The sequence below is a fragment of the Asparagus officinalis genome, chromosome 1 (assembly GCF_001876935.1).
Source record: "Asparagus officinalis chromosome 1, Aspof.V1, whole genome shotgun sequence".
NCBI classification, from domain to species: domain Eukaryota; kingdom Viridiplantae; phylum Streptophyta; class Magnoliopsida; order Asparagales; family Asparagaceae; genus Asparagus; species Asparagus officinalis.
The window spans coordinates 27,456,670-27,464,902 of NC_033794.1; positions in this window are offsets into that span (position 1 = coordinate 27,456,670).

An 8,233-nucleotide genomic window follows, 5' to 3' on the forward strand; every position below is an offset into this window, starting at 1 on the left:
TTACAATATCTCAAATCTAAACTTTTTCACAAACTCTCAGATCCCTCACACAAATACCTCTCAAAGGGATGCACTAAACTCTAAAAGAGACTACACAAAATCTCCTCAACTGCAGCCGCAAAACAAAGCTCCGTGCACTTGTTTTCTCCCTCTGCAATTGGCGAAATTTTCTCCTCTGCCGGCTTGCACATGCACCCATGATTGCCCCTGCCTTGCGCTCACAGAAACCTAGCCCCTCACATGTTATATATAGCTGCAGAATATTATGATTTCGTGGGCCTTCGTTCGTGGGCCTTCGTGTTCGTGTCCCTTCACGCAACAAAAGAAAACCACACATGAATCTCACGCGGCTTTGCTATTGTTTGTAGCCCCCACGTGACCCCCACATAATTGCGGTTCACAATTCTCCACCTCGGTGAAGTTTTCCCAAAACTGAGCCGACACCAAAGCATCCAAATGTCCCACTTGTTGTGACTAGTAAGAACTCAATCCACAACAAGTCGAGAACCCGAACGAGAGTCCCAACAATCTCACCCCCATCAAAATCAACTAATCCAAAAACGGCTGCATCTGAAAGACTGCCTACGTATCCTCTTGCCCAAGGAATCAAGCCGAACGTAGTTCACCCAAATGGCCGCTAACGACATCAATCCAATAGAAGAGTTCGCAACCCTTCTCCAATATCATTAACTATGTGGCTGATAGCACCTCCAATGGCCTCAAACACCTCCACCTGAGGCGAACCAATGGTCATATCCAAACTATGTCTGCCAGCTGCACTTGATTCAAAACCCAACTCATCATCTGCACATAAATCCAAATGACTCCCACGCTGTGTCACCTCAGCTGGAATCCCAACCAATGCAGAATGACCTGGAGTATGTGGGAAAATCTCCACCCAATGTGGAGTAGCATCAATCTCCACCCACTACGATACCTCTAAGGTCTGTCCAAAACTCTTCACCTGCTGAGAGTCAATTGGCTTCCTCATCGAAGCCTCAAGGTCTGTCCAAAACTCTTCACCTGCTGAGAGTCAATTGGCTTCCTCATCGAAGCCTCAACCAAAGTGCTACCAGACCTATCTTCCAATGGAGTTTTACCTCTAATCGCAACAGTTGACAACTCTTTAATAGGATGACCCAAGTATGTCGAAGCCACAGTCCAGAAACTCTTCTGCAAACCATTGCTCGACCACAAACACCGATCCTCCTCCAGCAAAACACGGTTCTCCAAATTTGTCACCTTATCTAGTTGCCCCAAGATTTCCTTTCCAACGAAGTGTCTCGAAATGCCTTGAGCTCGGCTCCAATGCAGAAACAGGTCCATCTTGTACCTACCACCAGAATGGAGTACCTTCACCTTTCTGTCTATCACACACTTCTTCAATCTGTTGGATACTACTAGGACTTTCTCCAAAGGGGATTTGGTTGCAACCCAAACACGCCTAGAACAGTCACCAACAAAGGAAACCAAACGCCTATTACCTCCCAATGATGCCCCCTTGGAAGGCCCCCAAACATCCACGTGAACTCATTTAGAACGACCATTAGCACAGTGAATAGAGGTGCCACACTTCACCTCGATCTTCTTGCTCACATCAACATGTTCACTGGACTTCAAACTGCAGGTCTTCGCACCCTCTTTCAATCTATGCGAGGAATCAATACTGGAATGGCCAAGCCCCAAATACCGCAATCTAGTCAAATCAACAGAAGTTGTCAGCTCTCCACCTGCCACTATACCTCCAGTCAAGTAATACAGGTTATTCCTCCTGACGCCCTTCATCAAAATACGAGAGTCTCTCGCAGCCTCGAGAACCATGTCCTCAACACGAACCTTCAGACCCTCTTCAACCAAAGCTACAATCGAGATCAAGTTCTTCCTCAAAGAAGGAACATATCTCACATCGTTTAACTCTCTAACAGTCCCGTCAAACATTTTTATGCGAATTCTTCCTATCCCAAGGATCTGGCATGCATGGTTATCAGCCATGTACACCACATCACTATTCACCAGCTTCTCAAAACTGGAGAACCATTCCCTTCTAGGACACACATGATAGGTTGCACCACTATCCAACATCCATTCAGATTCCTCCGAATAGCTATCTGTAGGACTGATAGAAAGCGAATAAATAGAAGAGTCAGAAATATTACCATCCGATACGATGTTTGCTTCTGATGATGGTTACATCCCTTTTCCCTTCTGCTTATTCTTCATCAATTCGTCGAGCTTTGGGCAGTCTTTCTTCCAATGATCAGTCTCCTTGCACCAAGCACACTGATCTTTTCCTACTCTAGACTGTGACTTCTAATTCTTTCGGTTCGGATTCTTCCCTCTTGCAACCAACGCCTCTGCTACCGACTCAGTCGAATTCTCCTTATCCTTCTTCCGAAGCTGATAATTCACCAATGCAGCAGTGACCTCACTATACGAAAGGGATGCCTTCCCATTAATAAGAGTAAGGACGAAGGTCTCATATTCCACGTCGGGCAAGGAACTCAATAGCAACAACGCCTTGTCCTCATCTTCAATTATAACATCCACATTCGCCAAATCAGCAAGAAGCTTCGTGTAGTGGTTCATGTGATCTCTAATGGAGGTTCCCTTCTTCAATTGGAAACGATAAAGCCTCCTTTTCAAATGCAAGCGATTTTCCACACTCTTGGTCAAATACTTGCTTTCGAGAATCTCCCAAATCTTCTTCGCAGAAGTCTCATTCATCACATCATATTTTAGATCTTGAGTCAAACAAGACCTAATCACACCACACGCCGTTCGATTCATCTTTTTCCAAACCTTCTCTTCAATCTCATCTGGCTTGCCATCTAACTCCAAGGTATCCTCCAAATTCTGCGCGTTCAGCGCATCCAAAACCTCGCATCTCCATAATCCAAAGTTGTTTGTGCCATTAAATTTCTCCACATCTATCTTCATAGAGTGGATATTCAAACTCTGAATGGTCTTCGCGCCAGAAGAACCACCCTCGACACCCGAAGCACCTTCTTTCCCCGACATCTTACGCACCAACGAAAGCAAACACTGTCTCGGTAGCCGAGACAGCAAATGCTGTCTCGCGAGCATAACTGTTCATAGGGGCTATAAATACACCCCTGAGATCATTGTTTGAGGAGGCTGATCATCGAGCATATTTCCAGACTGATTTCAGAGCAGAGAGAGCAGAGTTCTGGAGCATCTGGCAATTCCTTGAGATTCGAGCTTTGACTTGATCTTAAGAAGAACGACTATCTTACTTTGATAAGATATCGTTTCAAATTCCCACTTCGATAAACGAAGAAAGAATCATTAAACCCCTCATGATTCAATCAGAATCTGTGATTTGATGGTCCACGAGTCAAAGCGCTCCCGGCACAGGCAAAGATCCCACGCAAGCAGCGATCCAAACAACGATCCTGCGTTTGTTTCTCAAGAGTTGTAATTTTCATTTTGTTGTGTAAAAAAGGTCTTATAAAAAGACTATTCCTTTGAATTTATTATAATCGATCGAAGATATAATGAATTCCACAGCAAGATCAACTTTTGACGCAAACAAACTGGCGACCACAGTGGGAGCCAACGGTCTCGCTGCCGAGACCGTCGTGTCGCAGCCGATCAAGATTCCAGTTGAATCCATGGTCGAATACGAATTCGACCAAACCAAGTTTGAGGAATATCTCTCATCATCCTCTTCAAGATCTTCATTGTCTCGCAAGTACAAGAGGATCTCACCATTGAAGAAGACTTCCATGCCAAAGAAGGCACAGAATGAAGACTCTCGCCTGATTGTTGCTGAGGATTCTACTCACAACCTCTCTGCTCATAATGGCTCTTCGCCAAGTAAAGAGTCATTAAATCAAAGCCCACCGACATTGACGAAAAGAGCTCGTCAGAGACAACGCCAACGCCGCGCTCGCCAAATGGCTAAGGCGTTGGAACAAACCGACGGGGTTCGTTATCATGCGGACCTAGAGTCGAGGAGACATCGAGTGGTTCAGTTGTCTCAACAACCAATCACTCATATCTCTGCTAAAATAACGACGGATGAATGGACTTTTGTCAAGAGGGCTCACTCGACCCTCAAAGAACGTATATAAAAACGTCGTGCAAACACTGCTCATGCCCGTGCTCTCTTACAACAAAGACGATAAAGGAGGAAGGAAACGATGACCAAAGAACCACCGAAACTCTGCCAAGTTTGGATTCCAAATTCTGGACTTATGCAAAATCAGCATTCGGAGCCCGTTAAGACTCCATACCCGCAAAGGGGTGGTTTTAAACGTGCGACTCCCGACATAACCTTGGATCGCTCAAAGACAGAAATAAATTGTCCTGAGAATGCCAACAAGGTTTTACACCCCCAGAAGAAGACACATTCACCAAATGATATCGTCATCCCTGGGAGGTCATGCCAACAGACGATACGATTTTTTTGGCAATCATACCGATGAATCGTATTATCAAGTTGGGGTTGTGAATAATTTTCGAAAGAGAGTTATTCAAGAAATAAACTCTCATTGTTCCTGTGTGCGACTCGTTAAAGCAGCATTATCAGAATTTGACTGTTTCAAACGAGAAGCCATCCCACGAAGAGTCTCTGTATTGTCGAAGCCTAAGCCAAGACATTTCCGCAAAAGAAAACCAGCTGCCCAAGATGATGAATTCCCTGAAGTCACCATCAACGTGGCTGATAAAAGAAAGTCTAAGCGGCATTCAAGTGACTCAAATCCCGACTTTTCCCCAAGAGGAAAAGTCAATCCAAGAATTGCTCAAAGGATGTCTCGACTCCAATTAGGAGCCATCAGACACAGAGATTACAAAAGAATGCAAGAAGGAATGTCCTCGGAGGATGAATTCTCGGACACTTGTTCTGCAATCGCTTCTGATGATACAATGTCTAGCACGGGACAAACCAGAGAAGTACTCACGATCACCTCCGATCAATTTGCTCAAATGCTTCAAGAAGCTCTAACGAAGCAACGTGAAGAAATTAGAGCTGAGATGAAGACAGAGATGGAGTTAGCTATTCAACAAATGAGAGAGTTGCTAACTCAACAACCTCAACCTCCTGAGTCCAGTCAGCGAGCTGAATCCAGCCCTCACACTCAGAATGTTGTAGATGACAATGATCCAGAAGTGGATGAAGTCATTATGACTGATACACCTCCCAATGATAATAACACTGGGGGTGGTTCAACAGATCCTCCCAATAATAACATTGGGGGTGGTTCAATTGCACCGCTTAGTAACACTTGGGGTGGCCCAATTACTTCTGCTCGACATCACTCAGAGAGAGATGAAGATGAGGACAATAAAATGCAAGAGCTTGAAAACAAAATCAACGCTTTGATGACGGCTCAAGAAGTAAAAAAGACGGGTATTCCATATCCCTATCCAAGAGAATGGGATTCAATACCGTACCCGTCAAAATCCAATCTGATTAACTTCACACCGTTTGACGGGAAGAGCGCGCCTACTCAGCACTTGATTTATTTCAAGTCTCATTTGGGCATGATCTCTGGAAATGAGGCTTTAATGGTCCGGTCATTCGTTGGCCCCCTTCGTGGGCCCGCCTTCGATTGGTACCGACGTCTCAAGCCAGGGAGCATCAATTGCTGGGATGACATGGAAAGTTTGTTCCTCAGCAATTTCTTCGATGATGACACTGAAGTGTCGATCGGAACCCTTCTAGATGAGAAGCAAAAAGACGGAGAGTCAGTTGATAATTTTGTCAAGCGCTTCCGTAACAAAGCAATGAATTGCAAAGATCCTGTTACAGAAGATTTCATCCTGCAAACATGCCATAATAATCTCTCCATCGATGTCCTGGAAGCCCTAGGAGTCGTACCATCCAAAACTTGGAAAGAGTTAAAATTACGTGGCGAACAAGCTGAACACTTTCTTAAAAGAAAGAAAGCTGAGAAAAGCCAACCGACGACATCTACAATCGCTGTGAACGCGACTCTCGATCCGAGGTTCCAAAAGGAGTATTCTTTCCAAGATGATGAAGCTCCAGCCATATTGGAATACCTCCTCGCCAATGATAAAATCGAGCTACCGCCTATTAAAGATCAGGAGGGTGCTAAGATGATTACAGATCCAAACTACTGTGCGTACCATAGAAGGGTTCTTCATCCCACTGAAATTTGCTTCGGACTCAAAAACAAAATCCAAGCATTAATTGACTCCGGCGTCATAACGGCAAAACAAGCCAAGTAAAAACGACTCATACTCCATTGGGTACACGAGTATAAACTGTTTTCCCTGACTCCGATAAGTATACAAGTATAAACTGCTTCTCCATCTCACTCCGAAGAGTATACGAGTATAAACTGCTCCTCGATACTCCAACAGGTATATGAGTCTAAACTATTTCCTTTCTTTCACGGGAAGTTCCTAGAGAATGCCATGCATGGTACTTTTAAGGATAACCCGATCATACAGCTAAACATAATGATAAACCCAGTTTCGCAAGAAAAGCTGGGGGTGGATGGTTCATGTAATGAAAGTTCCCGAAAGAATACTATATGTAATTTTTTTAGGAATAACCCGATCATTACAAACAAAGTGTTAAACACTACATCCCCACGGTGATTTTTGAATACTCTTTTGCTGAGATGAGGTTCGATCACTTCATTGGATCAATCTTCCCTCACAAATTGAACGATCAAACCTTTAAACAGTTAGGATCGTCTCAAATTCCTATCTTGGTCAAACCTTTAAACAGTTAGGACTAAAGCCAAAATCCCCTCTCGATTCGTTCCATGAACGAGAGGTCCACAAATTGAGCGATCAAACCTTTAAACAGTTAGGATCGTATCAAATTCCCACATGGTCAAACCTTTAAACAGTTAGGACCAAAACCAAAATCCCCTCTCGATTCGTTCTATGAACGAGAGGTCCACAAATGGAACGATCAAACCTTTAAACAGTTAGGATCGTCTTAAATTCCCATCTTGGTCAAGCCTTTAAACAGTTAGGACCAAAGCCAAAATCCCCTCTCGATTCGTTCCATGAACGAGAAGTCCATAAATTGAGCGATCAAACCTTTAAACAGTTAGGATCGTCTCAAACCCTTATTTGGTCAGACCTTTAAACAGTTAGGACCAAAACCAAAATCCCCTCTTGATTCCTTCCATGAACGAGAGGTCCACAAATTGAACGATCAAACCTTTAAACAGTTAGGATCGTCTCAAAACTCCCACTTGGTCAAACCTTACTACAGTTAGGACCACAACCAAAATCCCCTCTCGATTCGTTCCATGAACGAGAGGTCCACAAATTGAACGATCAAACCTTTAAACAGTTAGGATCGTCTCAAAACTCCCACTTGGTCAAACCTTACGTTTATCTCTACCAACAAAAAAAGAGACTAGGAGATAGAATATAAAATTCTTCCTCTCCATCATTGGGTTCATCTCTACCAACAAAAAAGAGACCATGTTACTCCAATAGGTACACGAGTCTAAACTGTTTCCCTACTCTCAACAGGAAGTTTCTGGAGAATATTACTCCGAATATTCTTAAGAATAACCTGATTACCTTCTAACGGGTATATGAGGTTAAACTATTTCCCAAACACTCCAATAAAGTATATGAGTATAAACTATTTCTCCATTCTTCAATAGCAGTTCTAATTCAAGACTTCGACAATGGCCACGCGATAAGCGCATCACCGGAGGAATTCTAGCTATTCTACAAAGCACTGAATATGCTAAAAGACAAAAGTTGAAGCCATTTATGGGTCCTTCCGTACGATCTACTCAATCAAGCATTGAAGGGAGTGCAGATAAGATCTATCTTATCCAAAGTATCCCAGACTCCTCTATACAAAAAATGAGTCTGGAATACTTTGGAGGGGGTATCTGTAGGCGTCAAAAAATGCTAAAAGATATCCAAATACAGCCCAAGAGGAGATCATCAAAAAATCAAAAGAATACAGATATGAACTGTCTCGCCAGCGAGACAGTCTTTACTGTCTCGCCAGCGAGACAGTGTTTACTGTCTCGCAGCGAGACAGTGTTTACTGTCTCGCAGCGAGACAGTCTTTTACTGTCTCGCAGCGAGACAGTGTTTACTGTCTCACCAGCGAGACAGTGTTGAAATGGTCAACAACCACCTTGATAATTGCTGTACACGTGTCCATTAATTGCCAAGAACGTGGGAAACGTCGTGGGTGAGAATCACGTTGATAACAGCCAAAATAACGGAGTTGTAAAACATGGGAAGGCAGTTA